Below are 21,262 nucleotides of genomic sequence, written 5' to 3'. Positions count from 1 at the left end.
GACCACATTTGATCTGATCTGTGATCAGAGTCATTTAGGCTACGAGAACCCTCTCCCTCATTATAGTTCTCTGGAGCAGATGTACACAATTCTCCATTCTCGTTTCTTCTTTTTTCCACCTGGTTCAGGTTCCACTATTCTGTACCTGCACACGTTCAAAGTCTAAATCTCACTAGTAGGACTTGTAAATGGCACTGATACCTGTGGTCCCGACAGGCTCCTCGATGAACCATTCCCTCCATTTACCCAGAGAGATACTTCTTTTTCTGTTTTAAACTACATTTTAAAGACAACATTGTACCTGTCCTTTGTCCTTTGTTCTGCAAGCTTTAAAATGGCTTTTGGACAAAAGGGGGGAAAAGTACGTCCTTAAGAAATTATAAATCAATGCATTTCCCATTTTTGAAAATTGAACAGGCTTAATGTTTTTACATGGAAAAATATGCATATTAAGTAAATCCAAACTTTATTCCCAGAAAAAAACATTTAGAGGTGATTTGTAAAGTGTTCCTTCCCCCCTCTCCTTCCCTCTCTCCCTCCTTCTGCCTCCTTCCTTCCCTGCCTCCCTCTCCCTATCTCCCTTTTCTCCTTCCCTCTCCTTCCCTCCCCCTCCCTCCCTCTCTTCATCCTTCCCTTCCTCCCTTTCCTTCTATCTCCCTGCCTCCCTTCCTCCCCTCTCTGTTCTCCCATCTCCTGTGGGCCCCACTCCCTCATCTTTCTTCTTTTTTCCACCTGATTCAGGTGGAACCTGAAGGGCCCCTTCCTAACAGGTTTCGTAGTTTTGACACATGTACGTTCTTGTTTGGGCCACATGTAATTTTAATTAATGTAACTGGGTTGTGTTACGGATCTCATTCTGACTTCTTTTCTCTTGGCTCTGTTTTAAGCTCCTCCATTTGGTCATATGTACATCAAAACTGTTTCTTCTGACTGCTTGCAAGGAGCCATCAGACAGACCCGAGGGGAGAGCAAGAGAATACCGCAAGCAGGACTGTTTGGGTCCAATGGCTTAAATTACTGGAAGGGGCTCAGCCAGGGCCTTCAAACTTTGGATTTGTTTGATCTAATCTTGGGCAGGGCCATCTCCTTAGCGGCACTTACCAAATGGCTGCTGTGGTGGCCCTGTGTCCCATCCAATTAGGCTAGGATTAATTTCAGAGGTGCTGGCCTGTCGGGAGTGGGGGCAGCATGGGGGGACGCCTAGGGGGCATTCCACGGGAAGAGAGAGAGGGAGTGAGGGTAGGGACATCATCAGCTCCCTCATCAGCTCAGTGGGGCTCTGGGAGCTGCCTCAAAAGCACTCCCTGTCTATCCTGATCCCTGGGCTGGGGAGGCAGGAGAGCTGGGGTCAGACTTTCATCTTTGTTCCCATCCCCCCAGCTCCCAGGACCAGAGAACAGAAACTTCCAGAGAAGGAGCCCAGGGTTTGGCATAGACAGGCTGTGGCACTCAGCCCTTGCCCAAGCATCCTGGAGGGCCCCGCAGGCCAGAAGCCTGCCTGGTGGCATGGGCTTCGAGGAAGGCCCTTCCCCAGTCCCCACTGCCCATTTGCCAAGAGCCTAATAGGAGTTGGGGGACAGAGTACTGAGTTCTAGTGCTGACTCTGCCTTGACTGGCTTCAGGAGGAAAAGGCAGTAGACCAAGCCTCCAGCTGAGGAAGCCCTCCCTTGTTGAATGGCTGGGCTTCTTGAACAGGCTTCCCTGGCCCTGACGGCCACAGGGGTCCTTGAGGAGGAGGCGAAGACCTCAGCCTCTCTCCAGTCTGAGCCTGAGCACTTTGTAAGAACGTTTGAAGAAAGTCACTATAGGGCATTGCCCTGAAACGAAATGCGTTCGGTCCTCAAAACCTTCAAGAAGTGAGTTTACTAGTAGTGTGAGGGCCTGAGCACCCTGGGGATCGGGGTGGCCAGAGAGGAGAGAAGGGAGGCCAGGGAGCCCGCGGAGAATGGCCTCCTTCACAGCAGTGCTATCCCAGCCCCCAGCCCTTCCCCGTCCTTCGTCCTTCGCTAGTCCAGCTGCCCACCTGTTCCTGCTGAAAAAGCAAGCTGGTCTGCAGGCTCCCTCCTTCCCAGGACAACCCTCCCCCCAACCCCCCAGCTGCCTGAAGAAGGAGCTGGGAATGGGGGATACCAGAGACTATTTCCCCAAACCGGTCTCCCCAGCCCCAGACAAAAGAGGGTGGTCCGGGCTGCCGGGCTGCTGAGCCGAAAGGAGATAAAGGAGATACTGCTGGCCTGGGCTGGATTTCAGGATGAGTCCCTGGGGTTTGGCGGCTGGCCTCCAGCCTCCTCTGTGTGGAGGAGGGAAGGAAGCCTGTCACCAGCTCGGGCCTTGGATAAGGGAACACTGTCTACCTCTCCCTTCCCGCTTGGTTGATGTCAGTGTAGGAAGTAACCACGGTGGCTGACATTTCTGAGCTGTATGCGTCAATTCTGTGCAGGGGCATCACCCGCATGGTCACATCTCAGGTAAGGTACCCCAGTTATTTCCATATCACAGAGAAGCAGGCAGATTCCAGGGTCAAGCGACTTGTCAGGGTCAAAAGACTAGGGTGGGTCAGGGACTCAGCCCAGGAAGTCTGGCTCCGCGTTCCCCTAGGAGTAGATGGCTCTGTACAGCGGTGAGCAGACCTGGGCCTCCGTGGACTCCTGGTTACTCTCACGAGCCCCTCTGGCCTAGTTCCCACCCTGAAATTGGGTGGGTATCAGATTTGCCTGGAAGTTTCCCAAACGTGCCTGTCCTGTCTGTCCTCCAGCTGGTATCAGAATAGGCTGGGAGAGGTGCACAGAACATGACTGGGGAAAGAACTCCCCCAGCGATTCTGATGCCGCCCCTGCCAGCCCCCAGGCCTGCCTTCCAGGAGGAAGGAGGCCCCAGGAGAGGTAGCCAAGGTCCCATTTCATGTTCTGAGGCTGTTCCAACCCGGTCCCGCCCGTGGGTTGGACGCTCTGCCCATCTCCCAGCCTGGCGGATGGGTGCGGACATGACCACATAATCATAGTGTCAAACGTCCTCAAGAAGCGTGGGGGCAGCATGGAGAAAGGATTCGGACTGCAGAGACTTATCTTCTGGCTCCTCCATTGCCCAGCCCAGAGCCACCAGACCTCACCAAGCCTGCCCTAGAGGCTGTGGTTATGTCACCTATTTTCGTGTAAATTTCAACATTCCCATCATAAAAAGACTTTTTTTTTCCCCCTCACGGATTGCAGTAAGGATCAAATGTAATAACGGATGCTTTGCCTCTCTGCAGGCAGGAGGGATGATGGCAGGATTAACCAGCTCACCTCTAATACTCCTTGGAAGAAAGGCTGGTGGAAGGTCAGGGGACCAACCCTGACCGGGAGGAAAGACACAGAGGCCCAAAGAGAGTGAGCGAGTCATAGAGGCACAGGACAGGGACAGAGGGGCCTGAAGCTTATACTGCGTTTGGGGTGGGGGTGGGGGGGGCAGAAGCAGGGTGAGGTGGGCAGGGACTATGTAAGAAGAAGAATACAAGCAGAGGGGGGTATAGCTCAGGGGTAGAGCATTTGACTGAAGAAGAAGAATACAAAATGATAAACACAAAATTAGTCCAAATCTGAAAATCTATCTACAATGATACAAGAAAGCACAGCAAATTACAAATGTTAAAAAGCTAAGAAATACCAAAAATATCACAAAGTCCAGAAAAATAACATAACATCTTAATGAATGTGGAGCCCAACCCACCTTTACTATATTTTTCTTCTATATATTTTTTGGCTGCATACTCTTTGATTACCTCCACTTGGGACAGTTCTGTGATGTTCTTCCATAGAGAAAATGGAAGACTATTCTAGTATTTCCTCTAATATAGTTGATCCAAATTTGTTTCTCTATTATGGTTAGTTTAGAAAATGTTCCCGGTCATAAATTACTATTGCTATTGTCATGTAAATGTTTAGGATTGTTGGGAAATCCGGGAAAATTTCTATCAGTTTCTTTTTGTACGTGAGCTATGAAAATTCAAGGCATCACAAGTTTTCTTGTTCAAATCGGCGAGAAATGTAAACACAAAAATTCTAATAAATTCAGTTTCATGGGACTCCCACTTTAATACAAAAGTACAGTGTGTATTATGTTAAAAAAATTAGGGGTGCCTATGTGGCTCAGTTGGTTAAGCATCTGACTCTTTTTGGCTCAGGTCATGATGTCGTGGTTCATGAGATTCATGAGTCTCACATCAGTGAATTCAAGCTCTGCTTCAGGTGAGCTTGAGCCCTGCATCAGGTAAACCCTGTTCTTCTCTCTGTCTTTCTCTCTCCCCCTCTTTCTCTTTCCTTCCCTCTGCCCCTCTGGGATTCTCTCTCTTTCTCTGCCCTTTGCCCACTTGTGCCCTCTCTCTCTCTAAAAAGGGGGTTTTACAATGGGGTTCTGTAGTAGAGGAGATAGATCGAGCAGGATGAGGGTCAGTGAGCGGAAAATCATTCAGAGGAAACATCAAGGGTGAGAAGGGATTCTGGCTAAGCTGACCTCACAGGACTTGCTGAGGGCAGGCCAGGGTGATCACACATCACCTGGGTGCTAGCAGATGATGAGGGCGACCAGATCTGGAGGCTGGGGCATTCTGGCTCAATAGACTAAGCAGGATTCTTGGACCATGCAAAGAAAAACATAGAAGCTCAAAAGTCAGGGCCCCGTTGAGGCTGAGTAGAGTTCGAGCAAGGAGAGAACTTTTGTCAATTATAGGATTGCAATTCCATTTTGAATAGGAATTAATAAAACCAAAAAGTTTCTAATTTTATGTATTTGATGACCAGAAGAACCCATCGTTTCAAACCTTATTTCTCCTGAATTACCCACACGTGCATAGGCCAGCTTCAGAGGACAGGCTTACATTGCAATACCACCTCGGGTCCTGTACCCACGTGTCTTGATGCTCATAGCGAGCCATTTCTACAGGAACTAGAGTGTAAGTGGCTGCAAATCACATAAATAAATCCCACTTAATCCTAACTAAATGCACCTTCAACTCGACTTCCCCTTAGCTAGATCCCCAAATGCCCAGAGCCACTCCAACACCATCCATCATGAGAAGGAGTGACAGAGGGGGCTCAGAAAGGAAAGAGATAGTAGACTTAACTAATTGCATTGAAAATTATCTTACTTCTGCAAATTTTATAAAAACATATGGCCTTGTGCCTACATTGCTAGGGCCTCCCCCAGGGCTCCATAACTCTCAAATTCACATTGACGGCAAGAGGCCAAGGAGACTGGCCGTGGGATCTAGTGTCCCAACTCCAAATTCCCAGGAAGAACTCTGAGTGGTCCAGTTTGGTCACAATCCATCCCTGGACCAATCAACTCCAGCCTGATGGGCAGATATGTATGTCTTGTTGCAATTTAGATGGGGGTAGAGCAGTTCTGAGAGAAGGGCAAGACCGGTTCAGCACCAGCCCTACAGATTTGTACGGCTGCCCTGTAGGGATGGACAGAAGTAAATGCACTCATAAAGCAGGCTGAGAAGGACCTTGCCATTCCTGGACTGTACCTTGTACCTTAATATTTTTCCATATGCTAGGAATTCCTTCCACTCCATTCCCACCCGGACCATCCTAGAACTCAAATGCCATTTCCTCTTTAGTGGTGCCTTTGACTAATTAGCTTTTAATTATGCCTAAAGGTACTAATTATACCTTTATCTAGATTCACCTTATATTGGTCTCATATAAGCACTTTCACTGGTTACAGTTGTGTCTCTCTCCCCAGTCAGACTGTCACGCTGTGAATTCCTCTAGGATGAAAACTATGTCTCGGGGCACCCGAGTGGCTCACTTATAGTGCGGAGCCTGCTTGGGATTCTCTCTCTTCCTCTTTCTGCCCCTCCTGTGCTCTCGTGAGCTCTCTCTCTCTCAAAAGAAATAAATATACTTAAAAAAAAAAAACAACAACTATGTCTCATCTTGGCAGCTTCAGCTCAGAGCAGTAGGGCTGGCACATGGTCAACATTCAGGGTATACTTACTGCAATGAAGAGTTTGCAAAGTCAATAAATAAATAACTATCCATCGTCTGGGGTTCGATTCAAGCCCTCCTCCCACCATAGTAACATTCTCTCCCGTTAACTACCAAATGTCTGTTGAGTGCCTCCTGTGTTCTCTGTCCTGTTTAGGGTGCTGAAAAAGACCCATAGTGCAACTGTGGGTTGCAAAGACAATCTGGAAATACCACTGGAATTTCCATTCTCACCACTCCTATTTCTGAGACTCAGAGCCTCTCGCCTGGATGTGCTGGGACCCACTAACTGGCCATTTTACCTTCATCTTGTGGCATGTCCTGTACCCAGCTCCCCCAAAGACCCGCTTGCCTCAGGTACACAGCACAGTGTGCCATATGGCAAGAGCTTAAGAAATGTCACACAACTAAATGAATGAATGAATGAATGAGCGAGCAAATGAATGCCAATCCCTTGAGAATCCTGTGAGTCTCCCTGTTGTAACACTGATTCTGCAGGAATGCTGCATCTTTGATTACAGTATTGTGTCCTCTTGATCCCACAAATATGCTGTTATCTGTCAGATTATCAGTCCTGAGTTTGGGTCAGCAAATAAGGTCACTATCATTGCTATTGCAATGAGTAAACCAACCTAAACAGTTCCTCCTGATGTTCAATTCCTCCACAATGAACCCCACCCTACATAGCTGTCTAGACGATGCTCCAACCCCCCCCCCCACCCCCAACTCCCTGGTCTATTGTTTCAGTAAAAAAAAGTATCCTCACTTGTAAGACACATTTACTTTACTATGACATTAATTGGATTTTAAAATAAGTCAATTGTAGAAAACTTGGAAAAATCAAAAGAGCCTAAAAGATGAAAAGCATCTCCCACAGGAGCTTTAATATTTTCTTGCCATTACTTTTCAATGAATTTATGCTTAACTGTATACTTCTAACAAAATTGAGAGCACGCTGTTTTGCAACATGCTCGTTTCCCTTGGCAGTGACTGAATGCGCTTCTTTTTGCCTCCACGTCTGCACAGCCAGATACATGAATGTTTGAGTGGAAAGGAACCATAGCAGGGCAGGGGGCGTCTTCAGTCACATTCGGAGAGGAGAGGAAACAGGCTAAGAACCAGCTTGCCCTCCAACGCTCCAGGTGAATAGGAGCCCCTCCCCTCCAGGGCTGGGAGTCCGTCGGTGGGCGGAGCTACTTCCTTCTCGGGGAGCTAAGATCTACCCGCAGGGCCTCTGAGCGCTGGCTCTACTGCCTGAGCAACGTGGGCCAGCCTCCAGTCTTCCTGACAGCCTGTCCACCTGGCAAAGGCTGATACAGCACAAACCCTTTTCTAGGTGCGACAGTCCTGAACTGACCATCTTAAACATCACCCAAATTCCATTCTCATCCTTCTCCTTGCTCACGCTATTAAACTGTGCCATTCGGGGAGAAGTACAGGTGTCTGTTAGTTACTTCTTTATGGTCTTTTATGTTTTCCAAGCTTTCTACCATGAGTTTATTTTACTTCCATTGTAAGAAAAAAAAAATTTACTGTATGACTTCCCTGCTATCCTATAATGTTTTGCTCTTAATTTTTTTTAATGTTTATTCATTTTTGAGAGAGAGAGACAGAGAGTGAGCAGGGGAGGGGCAGAGAGAGAGGGAGACACAGAATCCGAAGCAGGCTCCAGGCCCTGAGCTGTCCACACAGAGCCTGATGGGGGCTCAAACCCACGAACCGCGAGATCATGACCTGAGCCCAGTCGGACGCTTTACCGACTGAGCTACTCGGGCGCCCCGATTATGTTTTGCTCTTAATTAGCTGAATCCTGAAGTGCCAACTATGTACTCTATCGGCCCATCCTCCCCACCATGTGTGCCTCTGACACTTCAGTGACTGGACGAGAGCCCTGGGGCCTGCCAGCCGGGCCAGCTCTCCAGGGTGATGTCCAGCCACTCATCCAGTTCTTGGGGGAAAATGTTCATATCGCTATAGACCTCACTAACCAGCCACCACCCTGCTCACATTCCTCTCTCATGTCCACATGGAAAGCATGGGAAACCTCATTCAGTGCCTTGCCAAGATATGCTGTGCTTTTCCTAACAGGCTGACAATAAATATGTTGAGTGAATGGAAAAAAAAAGAATCCTTTGGTAATTAAAGTCACTGAGAGTTTGGTTTGACGTAATTTAATGAATTAGTCCTGGAAAAGCATGGTTTTTCGTATAGTGCTCCCAACCCATCTGTTTAATAATTCTAGAATGCTGCTGAATGACATTAAACTTACATCCCAACAACCACGTTCCTTTCTTCTAGACAATCAGAACATTTTGCTCCCTCCCGCTGGTTAGTCCTTCCTCTCTCTTGGCTGACCCATCCTCCGAGTCCCATCTCAGGCCACTCGGGATCATTCAGTGGATTCACCTTTTCCTGAATTATAACCATTCACGACCAAGCAAAACAGCAGCAATAGTAACAGTTTGCACCTCTCAGAGCTTGCTCGGTGCCAGACACTTTGCTAAAGGACTCTACATACTGTATCACTTATATCACTTAATCACTGTATCATATATTTGAATCTATATAACTGAAGTGGTTTTTTTTAATTTTTTTTTAACGTTTATTTATTTTTGAGACGGAGAGAGACAGAGCATGAACGGGGGAGGGGCAGAGAGAGAGGGAGACACAGAATTTGAAACAGGCTCCAGGCTCTGAGCGGTCAGCATAGACCCCGACGCGGGGCTCGAACTCACAGACCGTGAGATCATGACCTGAGCCGAAGTCGGACGCTTAACTGACTGAGCCACCCAGGCGCCCCTGTAACTGAAGTTTTAATCACTTGAGTAACAGGTACTATTGTGACCCCACTTAGCAGATGAGGAAACTGAGATCTAGAGAGGTTCAGTTGCCTGCATTGCTCACTACCCTCAGCTGGTGAACAAACCTGGGGTTCGTCTGGGTCTGAGCTCTCAGTCCTTACGGCCCCACCCCCACCCCCAGGCATTAGCATCTGTGTGACACAATTCAGTCCTCCTATTGCTTCTGGGGCTTTCATCTTGATATTTCTGGTGCCTCTTGGGCAGCACCCCATGACCCCAGGCACACAGCCTCCTTAGAGGCTAAGTGGTCTTACCTGAGCTGCCCCTGGTCGTGCCCTTCACTCGGTGCTGGCCGCTCTTTCACCCTCACCACCAGGTGCTGGGAGAAGCCGCCTCAGCAGGCCTGGGCAAGGGTGCAGAGAGGGCCCCACTGTCACCACCCCTCACTGCAGGATGAAGGAGGGACCCCATCACAGAAAGGAGAGGGATGCACCTAACCCCCTTGAGACCCCAGGGAGGTCGACACTGTGAGAAGTTTCTGCCCTCTGTTCTCGCCCACTGAACCCCCTCAGGGGCCAAGGCCCCAGCTGACAATTCTGATCGTCTAATTCTCAGATTGAATTCAGTGTTTCCCTCCCAACCCAATGAGGGAGGCTTACCCCCCATATCTTCTCGGCCAAACACTGGGCCAGGCATCCTGGGAGGGGCGGAGGCATGGAGACCCTCTTCAGCCTCCTTGGGAGCTCGTATTTCAGCTGCTACAATACGGCTCAGCACTGATGATAGAGTGAGAAAACCGCCGTCCTTCCCAGGACAGTAGCTGTGGTCAGGACGCTTCAAGCAGGCGAGGCTTGGAGTGTGTGTGTGTGTGTGTGTGGAGAAGGGGGTGGATGGAAGGCAGAATTCTGAGAGATGGGAGAAAGGCGGAGGCGTGGACAAGGCCTAGAGGTGGGAACACGCGTGACACATTTGAGTGCAAGGAGTGCGCCTCCCTGGATGGGCCTTCAAGGCCCTCAACCAAGCAATGGCTCCAAAATGCAAACCGCTCAGCTATTCCCAGGAAGAGTGCGCTTGTGGGGAAGGGGGCGGTGGGAAGAGGAGCAGGGAAAGGCCCCCCTCAGGACCCCTCACCCACCAGGTCTACAGAATGACAAGAAAACCTGGGGCTGGATGGAGCTGAGTGTGAAGAGGGGGGCGCCCCAACTCAGCACACAGACCACCCACTTTGGCCCAGAATGGGACACGTCCTCACCTCCAGGTCCGTTTCACCATCTCAGGAGCCCCCCTATTGCCCCTCTCTGCCAGGCAGGCCACCATCACTCTGACCTGCCTCAGGGCGACGCGCCCCCTCCCTGCCCACACTCCTCTAGCCATGCTGTTCTCTAGTACATTCCCCACACACATCTCCACATGGCTCCCCAGAGCCTTCAGACCCAGAGTGTGGAGGTAAAGCCCCCGTGGCTTTGTCCCCCCCAACTCTCTAGTGTCCTCTCCTGAGATACTCTGGCTCGTGTCTGGGCCTCTAGCTCAACTTATAATTATAGCCCCATCCCAACAGTAATAAGGAACATTTCTTGTGTTTGTTTTTTTATAAGGAACATTTCTTCACTTGATCTTAGCCAAAAGGCCAAGAAGTGATCGGAACATTTCTTATATGTGTGCTTAATCCTCACAAAACCCCACGTGGATAAGGTACAGCGAGGTTAAAGGACTTGTCTGCAGCCCCACCAGAGAGTCTGGGTGCAGCATGATTCACACCCAGATGGCCTGCGTCCAGAGCCCAGCTTCTACAGCACTAGATTAAAGTCCTTTAGAACCTTCTGTGGGCACCAGCAACCCCCTCACCCTCCACATTCCCCTCTAACCCACGTTGGCTCACAGCCCCCATTGCATTTAAGGTTTCTGCCTCTCTGACACCACCTCTAGGAAGTTTTCTCAGATGCCCCCTCCTCCACCCTCCACCCAGGTGTGGGTTGGGGCAGTGGTTCCCCTACTTTGCTGCACCCTGGAATCATCTGGGAATCTTTTTAAAAACTTGTGATGCCTGGCTCCCACTCCCAGCCATTGTGGTGACACTGGTAGTGGATGTCCCCAGACAACCTCAAGTGCAGCAGTCTGGTAGCTGCTGGCAGTCATTCTCAAACTGGGTGTGCACCAGCATCACTGGGAGGGCTTATTAAAACAGATAGCCAGGGGATCCAGTGGGGTGGGGAGTACCTGGGTGGCTCAGCTGGTTAAGCGTCCAACTTCGGCTCAGGTCACGATCTCACGGTTCGTGGGTTCAAGCCCCTCATCAGGCTCTGTGCTAGGAGCCTGGAGCCCGCTTCGGGTTCTGTGTCTCCCCCCCCTTTCTTCCCCTCCCCCGCTCACGTTCTGTCTCTCAAAAATGAATGAACATTTAAAAAATTGTTTTTAATTAAAAAAAATAGCCGGGCCCACCTTCAGTTTCTGATTTTATACACCTGGGCTAAGGCCCAAGACTTTGCATTTCTTTGTTTGTTTATTTTTAAGAGAGATACAGCACAAGTGGGGGTGGGGGCAGAGGATCCAAGTGGGCTTTGCACCGTGGGGCTTGAACTAGAACGCTGTGAGATCATGACCTGAGGCGAAGTCAGACGTTCAACCAACTGAGCCACCCGGGTGCCCTGGGGACTTTGCGTTTCTAACAAGTTTCCAGAAGTTTCCAGGTTCTGTTGCTGCTGAAGCTGCCGCCGCCGGTCTGGGGACCATAATTGGAGGGCTGCTGAGCTAAGGAGTCCTCTGGGTACCCATGTGCTCCCAGAGGGCACGGCACTAATCACCACCTACGCCCTTGTCACATCTGTTGTAACCGGCTGTGTGTTTCTCAACCACCTCTGCCAGGCCCGGAGCCTTCTGCTCAGTTATCTTCAGTAACCCGTGTCAACACATGTTGGGTGAGTGAATCCACCAGACGCTAAAAACATCCTTGTTTCCGCATGGATAAGGAGCTGTGATTATAACAGGAGCTGTCCTTTACTGAGCACCGAGGGGTGGAGTATGTGGTCCTGGCCACAGATGGAAAGGGCAGAGCTGGGATTCCACGCGGCAGCCTGGCTCCCAAACCCACACCTTTAACCACTGTACTGAGAGATCCTATCCTAGGGGTCCCCAAATCTCCCCCATCCCATCCCCACTCCCCAGGCTTAGCCTCCCCGTGGGTCTCAGAGTACAGATCTCCATCTATTGGTGGGTGTGAGCAGCATTTTTAAAATGACCAAATCTCCAGCAGAACTGAACAAACTAGAAATAGATCAGAATGCACCCGTGTAGGAAGGGGAAGTATTGCTTAGCAAATTATACATGTGTGCAACCCTATACTGATGTAAAAACGCATGGCCAACGTGGGTCACGGTCAAGAGTCTGCCAAACCCTAGAAATCTCCAGGCAGCAGCCAGCCCTTCACCACCAAGTGGGAGACGGAGAAGAGCTAGGCTGCCCCCTGCTGGGAGCTTCCAAAATTGCACCAGGAGCCCTAAAATCGGCCCTTTGATGAGAGAGGGTCTGGCCCTGATTGGTGTGTGGGTTGCGGGGAGGCAGCAGCAATTTCCTCATGACAGATAAAAATACAGAAAAGTTTGTTAATGAAATATGAATTCATTTTAACTTCCAAAATAAATACAGACCGCATGGTGAGGGACGGTACGGGCTGCAGACTGACCGACCAGCACCGAAGGAACTATGGAGGGCCACCAAACGTTTCACTGATTCTGAGCACCCAGACAAGAATCAAGACTCACATCTTTTTCTTGTTGCAGAAGTGGAGGGAATGTGGCATCCAGAACAGTAGCTACTCTGAGGCACGTATTCACAGATCCTCTTTCATTAAATCTTTTGCTCCCTCATTCTCCTTGAGAACATGGAGGCCGAAGATCACAAGGTTGACAAGCAGAGGAACAAGTCCCAGTCGCTGGGCCTTCTGACCTCTCAGCTGGCCCTCAGGAGACAAAATGAGGAGGGGGTGGGTTGGGACATTGTCCCAGTTGGGCCTTCTATACACCTCTAGCTTAACTCTGCCTTTTCACTCCTCCCCACACTCTCCCTGGAGGAGCTGATACCTTGCAAGGTGAGTCTATGACCTCAGAGAGGGGGGCCTTCTGGTTTCTAGTGAGTAGCTGCACCGGGTTTGTGCGCCCAAACCCTAGCTGCCGAATCTGTAGTCTTATGGGAAAAGCACATTTTCACGCAGTTCAACCAGAACCACCTTCTGTTAGAGGATGAATCTAACAGAAAGCCTTCTTGTCTGCGGTACACCATGACGGTCTGGGTCAGGGGCGGGGAGCTTGGGAGGGCTGAGTAAACAGGGGGAGAAGGATGCGGGGATGCGGACGATTTGCAGGGAACACATGAGGGGCAGGGAAGGGAAGAGGAAGAGGGCTCACAACATGGCTCGAGGGTGGGCACTGCATGACCCCAGGCCCGGCCACAAGCCAAACGTTTGGCGTGAGGTGGTTCCGCAGAACTGAGAGAAGGGCTTCATGTCCAAGTTTGAAGCCGTGGCAGAGAGAGCCCATACAGACACAGAAACCAGGAGGCAGAGGTGACCCCAACGCTTAAATGCCCCAAGTCCACAAACCTCTCGGGAGAGAACTCTGGATCTCTGCAGGCATTCTGCAGAGGAGTGGCCGCCAGTATCTCAGGGGAGACCTGAGTGTCCACAATAGCCTCAGGAACACACCAGGCAATAAAAAGGACAGACTTCCCAAGGAGACTCTTTCGGGAGAGCAGAGCGATACCAGTCGCAATACGATCAACAACCATACATAATCTATCATCAGGGAGTCCTTAAAAAGGTTCCCACCCTGCACCTCTCCCCTCACACCCTGCAGACAGCTTTTCCTAGACTTTGGAAGAACCAAAAGGCCCGGGGTTAACCCCTGGACAGTCTACACTCTCTCCCCCACAGCTGCCTGTGTAACTGTTCCCATGCCCTCCTGCGTCCAGCTTCAGAGGAAGGTTTTCCTTACCTGACCCGAGTTAGTGTCCTGTGTTCTGGGGTTTGGCAGCACGGATGTCCAGGGGCTCTACCATCAGTCGCCCCCGTCCCTGTGTCCCCATGGTTCCTGATCATCAAATACAGATGACATTTGTCTTTCCAGGATCTTTTCAAACTCTTCCTCCACTCTACTGCTCCTTCCAGCCAGTCTCAGCAGCCCTTCCTTTCGTTCACCTCCGAGCTCCTGAGGAAGGTCTGTCCTTGTCCTCACTGCCTTTCCCTCATGCCTTCCTCCACACCAACAGACTTGTGCACCTCAGCTGAGGAAACTGCCTGGACGAAGGTCCTATCTACACTAGATAGACAATTATTGGTCCCTCCCTCCCCTGACCGCCTACAGCATTGGCCGGCTGGCCCTTCTAGCCCCCGGGCAACTCTGGCTGTCACCACTCCCTCCCAGTTTTCTTCCTGCTGCTTCGGCTGCCCCTTTGCAATCTCCTTAGAACACTATTGACAACTGGGGCTGGGTCATTCTTTGTTATGAGGACTTGACTTGTACATTGTTGGATGTTTAGCAGCATCCCTGACCTCTACTCACTAAATGCCTGGAGCAGCATCTGACTTCTCTCTACCCTTCCCCACCCATCATTGTGACAACCAAAACGTCCTCGGGCTTTGTCAAATGGCCTCTATGGGCAAAATGGCCCCTGGCTGAAAACCACTGCCTTAAAAGGGTGCTTCTCTTCCACTGGTCACTTTAAACCTGGGTTTTCTATATAAATCTACATCTCCAATAGTCATGTGGTCACTGCCTGGAAACAAAATGTCTCTTAAGCCTGTTAAGTGCAGAGTGAACTCTGGACTCTCTTCTGGTCTTAGTTTGGATTCTCCCAGAAGCAGAGCCTGAGACAAGGACTCAGGTGCAGGTGGTTTAACTGGGAGGTGGTCTCAGGAAATAGGAATGAGGAACGGAGGACTGTGAGAGAGCAAAGGAGGAAAATCAATATGAGGTCCAACATCAAAGTCACTGCTGTGAGCAGTGGGGGCTCCCTTACACTGGGAATCTCCTGAGAGGCACAGGGAATGCCTCCCAGAATTGTCCAACCAAAAGATGTAAGGCTGGGCATTTATCCCTCGGGTAGGGCACGTGCGGTGGGGGCATCTATCCAGTGGCTCCCCATCCTTCATTGTTGAGGATTGTCCCAGGGCCATTAAACTCCCCTAACTTTGGGCTGCATTTGAGCCATGCAAGCCAAACAGACCCCTGTGGCTTTGAAGAAGGCCCTAGAAAAGACATCAGGATGATGCACTCCCTGTGCTGCAATTGGGGGTGCCGTCAAAATGAGTCAAAGCTCACAAAGAACATCTCCCATGGCTGCAGCTGAAATCAGAGGGTGACAAGGAGGATGCGACGCAGGGCACCCAAATAGTCTACCCTGGTCTGCCCCTTGCACCTCTCCAACCCACTTCTGCCCCACAGTAAGTCCATTCTGTCACACAGTCTTCAAGGTAGTGGCCAGCCATGAGCTAGTGAAAGGACACAGGACAGAGGGATGAGCCACCACCCTTCACCGGGACAGCAAGTCGAGGCTGAAATTACTGCTCGTTACCTTCCTTCTCCACCACCTATTCTAGATTTTCTTGCCAGCTAGTCTAGGTTGTGTGCCTGATGGGTTGAGTCAGGCCCACATCCGAGGGCTCTGGGCCCTCAGTTGACTTGGCCTTGTCAGGCGACGGTTGCTGCAAGGGCCCATTTTCTGACATTGCCAGGCTTGAGTTCCAGACCTCCTCTCACCTGATGCGAGGGGAGCACTGAGAGTGGTGGTCAGAGGGACTGAGCCCACACCCCCCCTTGATTCCTGTGTATTCCAGCAACTGGGGACACAGCACCACAGGTCAGCTACATTCCGGTGACCGCGCCCAGCCTGGGCATCATCCTCGAGCTGGGGCCTTAGCTGAGCTTTTGCAAAGCAAGCCATCATTCTATGAAGCCGGATGCTTCCCGCGATTTGGTACATGCCAGACCAGTGGGTCCCATCATCACGCACCCAATGTTGCAGCACTTCCTTTGCCGTAAAACGGGCCTCTTGATCTGAGGTGATGTTACGAGGCAGCCCACGTAAATACATCAGGCACTCTGTAAACCCTCAGATTAACACTAGATTAGGGAAAAAGCCCCAGAGGGAGGATTCGCTCCTCCTTCCAGCGTGGGGGGGCCCGATGTAATCAACTTCTGGCCAGCAGCTGGCTGGTCAAGGGCTCAGGGCCTGTATCAGTCAGCAGTGGCAGTGGCCAGACCGTCCTGAGAGGGAGCTCGCACTGGTGGGCCCCTGCTTAGCCTCCATCCGTCACCACGGCTACCCTGCGCAGGCGCTCACCATGCAAGCCCCGGGATGGCTGAGGACGAGGCTGACCTCCACAGGGCATCATGCTGTCCACCTGGTTGTCGAGTGCATCCTCTGTGGTGGGTGCTGACAAGCATGAGCGTGAACATAAAAGACCCACACACTTTGCGTCCACTCCCATAAAACAATCCGCACGCCCCTAGCTCAGGCCTCCCTTGTCTCCCTTCTTCTTAGCATTTTCTTTTCAGGCACCTGACCAACCAAATCCCTGGCCGGTGCACAAGATACATATTCTTTTTAAAAAAAAAAAATTTTTTTTAACGTTTATTTATTTTTGAGAGAGAGAGAGACAGAGCATGAACAGGGGAGGGGCAGAGAGAGAGGGAGACACAGAATCTGAAACAGGCTCCAGGCTCTGAGCTGTCAGCACAAAGCCCGACGTGGGGCTCGAACTCACGGACCGTGAGATCATGACCTGAGCCGAAGTCGGACGCTTAACCGACCAAGCCACCCAGGCGCCCCTCAAGATACATATTCTTATAAAATACACACACTTCCACTGAACCATGTTGACTTACAGGTGTAGCACCTGAAGTTCTGCTCATGGGGAGGGACTAACCACTAGGCACTGTCTTTCAGGGCTACCTCACCTGGGGCTTTAGTGACACCAGCAGTCCGGCTACTTCCTCCCTTGGCTGATCACAAGAAAATGCTTGGCGAGAACTGAGGGAGAGTCATCGACGCAACAGCGGGGGTGCCTTGGAGGTCTGGGGAAGAGGCACGTGCGTGAGTCTATTTGCGCAGCTTGCTTGTGCCCCCGGGCCCTGCTAACGCCCGATCCTAGATGTTGCCACTTCCCATCTTAGAGCCGACTGCTACGGGGCCTGCCTGGATTTGTGACACGAACAGTACAAAACCCAGCTCACGATGAGAAGTTCTGAGGTCTTGGCCAAATGATGTCCCGTGGTCAGGACCCAAGAGCATTCTGGAAGCTGCTTTTCAAATGGGGACTAGAAAGCATAGTCCTGTTCCCAAACCCACAGGGTCCCCTACTGGGGCTTGCCAGACTCCATGCTGCATCCTTACCCACCATGAGTATCTCTAGCACCACTGCACTTGCTGGCCACGTGGTCCACGCAGAGTCGAATCATTCAGTGGACGGACTGGAGCAGTTATTTCCCAATATGCTAGGTATTGTGTCCCAAAGCCAAAGAGGTCCATCAAGTGCTATGTCTCCTTCCTAACGGCAGAGAGTACAAAGGGCAGTAACGTGTCCTCATTTTAGAGGAGTGACACGGTACGCCCCAAAGCCTCTGCTACATTCTCCAAACTTGACCCCTTTTCTGCATTTCCCACTCAGTGTACAATAACCTGAGTCCCTCTCTTCCTTTCTTCCTCACTCACGTGCTCTGCACCCTTTAACCCTCTGTTGCCAAGTCCTAAAGAATCAACCGCTTACATTTATTTCTTTGTTCAGATCTCGCTTCCCCTGCTCTCCTTCCCACCAACTTGATGCAGCCTTCTTCATTTACCTGTTCAACTCCCACAGGAGCTTCCTAATTGAACTCCCCATTTCCGATCTCAATTCTCTTCTACCTCATTCACCCATTTTACCGCAAGGGAGAGCTGCTCTCACTCTGCCCCTCCACACAATACCTTAGTGCTCCCATCATTTCAGACATCCATCTTTATCGCACTGATGCCTTCAAGTGCGGGCTTGTTGAGGGTAACGTGCATGTTCTACTGGTCGAGACCAATACCCAGAAGTGTCTGTGGGATGTTAGTGAGGTGTTCAAGGCTGTTCGCCGCAAGGCCACGGACCTCTGGCTTACTCCCCAGCACTCACCCCATTTCTCCCAACCAGCAGCTCATTATTAAACCACACTTGCTCTTTCTCCCTTTCACGCCTCACCTGAGCTTTGTGCCTGGGACAACACCCACCACAGCCTCCACTCTACTTCCTCTGACCCCACAGTCCCTACCCGTCCTGTGAACTTAGCTCAGCTGTCACCTACAGGAGCTCTTCCCTTACTTGTTCATTCCACCCCAACACTGGCCTAGGGAGCATTCCTTCTGTTCCCACTGCACAGAGCTCTGTCTTAGCACTTGTCAGACTTCGTGACAATGATTTGTTACACCACAGCAAGTTACTTCAGAATGAGGACTGGCCTCCAGTCACCTTCATGTCTCTGGGGACTGGCGCAGTGCTTAGCATAGAGCAAGTATGTACTTAGTGTTTGCTGAACCAGGGAAATTTGCATGGTACGGGGATAGCAAACTGGCAGCCTACAGGCTAAATCACACCTGCAGACAAGTTCTCTTTGGCCCACACACTTCCTGGCTGAGTGAGGTCAATTAGGATTGATCCAGGTTACGGGGCTGATGACATGGAATTGGCCTCTACTCCCTTTGGCTGACCATCTGGCCAACCAGACATGTATGCAGGAAATACACCAGACCAAGAATGCAAACGACCACAGTCCCCTAGGGTGCAGTGTCCCTTACAGCTTGAAAAGTCTCTGCAGCCTGTACAGAATGAGGATCAGAGCACCTGACTTACCCTGACTCACTGCTTTTTATCCCAGGCCAAAAGGACGGGAGGGGGAGGCAGGAAGAGTGGGAAGGGTGGGTGTGGGACAGACCCACCATACTTTTATTTCTTCCTGTACCAACACATCTACTCAGGTTGTCTATTCACCAGGTCTGACCATGGCCACTCAAGAACATACACAATTCAGAAATGTCACATTTACATTTTAAAAACCCAGATTCCCTTTTTCTCTTGAAAAAAATCCATAGATCCGGCAACATCAAGCCTGCACTCTCATGACGAGAGATGTGGCTTTCCCCTAAAAGCACAGGCTCCTTGCTCTCGGCCACAGGTCCCACTTGTCTGGCCCAATGCACCGCTTCCATTACCAGCCCTGCTTTGTCGCCATTCTGGAGTGCTTCTGAAGTGCTCTGAATCATCCCATACTGTTATCTTATTTGATTGCTGCCCCTCCCTGCCCCATGGTGTGCACACAAGTCCCCTCCTTTCACGGATGCAGAGGTTGGGATCCAGGGACGTGGCTGATGTTGGCAGGTCACACAGCTCTTTAGCAATGAAGGCGGGACTCAAAGCCAGATCTTGGGACTTTATTTTTTCACCGCCCCACGCCAGTTACCACACGCTGGAACTGTTGCTATAGTACTTCACTTGTTTCAAGAATATGCTGAAGATTTAGCCTTGCTGCTATGAAAATGTTAGTGGCCAACAGGCTTGCTTTATTTGATCTACACACTTCCTGGCTGAGTTAGCCAAACAGCTGGGGCAGTGCTGACAAGATGGCGGGCCCGGCTTGGCCTTCATTCACTTACTCCTCATGACAAGCCCCTACAACAGGTACTATTGTCCCCATTTTATGGGTGGCACCGAGAGGTCGAGTGAATGCAAGACTGATATTCTGATGATACTCTGGTTTGGTTCTATCCATTGTTTAAATGCCATACTTCAATTATATTTGGCCGACTGCCCCTGCCCTGAGCCACCTGAGTGCCTCCCCCACTGCCCTGGCCACTTTGTGGGGATCTGCAGATTAGCAATGATCCCACATGTGGCACAGCAGTCAGTGGCCATCGTACTTCCAGAACTGACAGGCTGGTGCCTAGGCCAAAAGGATTCGGACTACTTCGTGACAGTGGGTTCACGTTTAGTGTCACAAACTAATGTGCTCTGCCAAGAGCCCAAAGAGCCCATTGGTAGAATTTAGCCATCCACTATGGGGTGCGGAAGACTACTAAAGGGATGAAAGAGGACAGGTACTACCCAGCACAGCCTAAAAGCCAAGGTCCCAACACATGTTCTGCCTCAACGCCTCTAGGGAACACCAGACTCTCAGCCGAACAGTCACAGAGACTTGGAGCAGGTCACAACCAGGAGGGGTGGGGGCTGCTGCAGCAGGATCTCTGGGGGCAGGGACATGTTATGGGCAGTTGAGAAACTGCCCCTACCCCCACCGCCGGCCCTGCGGCTCACTGCCCAAAGGACACAGCTGCGGCCACTCGGGCAGAGTATCGGCTGTCAGAAAGGGTGTCTTAAGGTGGCCGTCAATTTTATGGTCCACACAGGCTACCGTCCTGACCTTGCCCCAGGAGCAAGCACTTCATTTCAGTGGGGGAACAACTGGTTTCTTTCACGATAACCTTCACCCCCTGGTGGCAGATTTGACCTACACAGAAATCTCACCAATTCCCAACTCTCTCCAGAGGGCAGGTCTCTCTTCCTAAAGTTGTTCTCAGGGACAGGAAAGTCTGCACTCAGTGAGAAAGCTGGGCATGCTTGCCTTTGATTCCTGTCACGTTGGTCTCCTAAGTCCCAGTTTCCTAACTGGGTTGCAACTTACCTAAATTTGCCCATTCTGGATATTTCCTGTAAATTAAAGAATATGTGAGCTTTTGTAACTGGCTTTTGTAACTTCTTTCATTTGACAGGTCTTCAAGGTTCATCCACATAGGACATTGCATCAGTGCTTCATTCCTATTTATGGCTGAATAATACTCAACTGTACAGCGAGATGACACTTTGCTTATCCATTCATCTGCTGGTGGCCATTTGGATTGTTGCCCTTTCGGCTACTATGAACAATGGTGCTGTTAATACTTGGGTACCAGTTTTCGTGTGGTCCTAGGTGTTCATTTCTTTCAGGTGTATACTTAGCATAGGAGTGGCTGAGTCATGTGACAACTTTTAACAGTCAACACATTTTCCAAAGTGGATGCACCACTTTACATTCCTACCAGCAATGTAGGAGAGTTCTTTCTGATTTCTCTGCATCCTCACCATGTTATTATTATTTTTTTAATGTTTATTTTGGGAGGGGGGGGGAGGGCAGAGAGAGAATACCAAGTAGGCTCTGTGCTGCCAGCATGAAGCCCGACACAGGGCTTGATCTCCTGAACTGTGAAATCATGACCTGAGCCAAAGCCAGATGCTCAACCAAGCCATCCAGATGTCCCTCTCACTGTGGTTTTGAGGTGCATTTCCCTGATGATTAATGATATTTAACATGTTTTCATGTGTTAATGAACAAACTATATGTCTCTCTTAGAGACATATCTATTCAGATCCTTTGTCCATTTATTAATTTGTTTCTCTTTATATTATTGACTTGTAAGAGCTCTTTATTTATTCTAGATACAAGTCCCTTA

The 21,262-nt window shown here is 50.4% G+C and overlaps 1 long non-coding RNA gene across 1 annotated transcript in view; it reads right to left on the bottom strand.

The window, feature by feature from the left end:
- LOC122232458 overlaps nt 1-16,370 on the bottom strand; it is a 43,852-nt gene extending 27,482 nt beyond the window's left edge. The window contains exons 1-2 of the long non-coding RNA XR_006209800.1: nt 13,759-16,370; nt 12,532-12,728 (exon numbers count right to left, since the gene is read on the bottom strand). This is a non-coding gene — a long non-coding RNA (uncharacterized LOC122232458). The remainder of the gene's footprint in view (nt 1-12,531; nt 12,729-13,758) is intronic.
- Between the last annotated feature and the right edge of the window lie 4,892 nt (nt 16,371-21,262).

The sequence above is a fragment of the Panthera tigris genome, chromosome D3 (assembly GCF_018350195.1).
Source record: "Panthera tigris isolate Pti1 chromosome D3, P.tigris_Pti1_mat1.1, whole genome shotgun sequence".
NCBI classification, from domain to species: Eukaryota; Metazoa; Chordata; class Mammalia; order Carnivora; family Felidae; genus Panthera; species Panthera tigris.
Note: the sequence above shows the minus strand (reverse complement) of the source record. Positions and strands in the feature narration are given on the sequence as shown.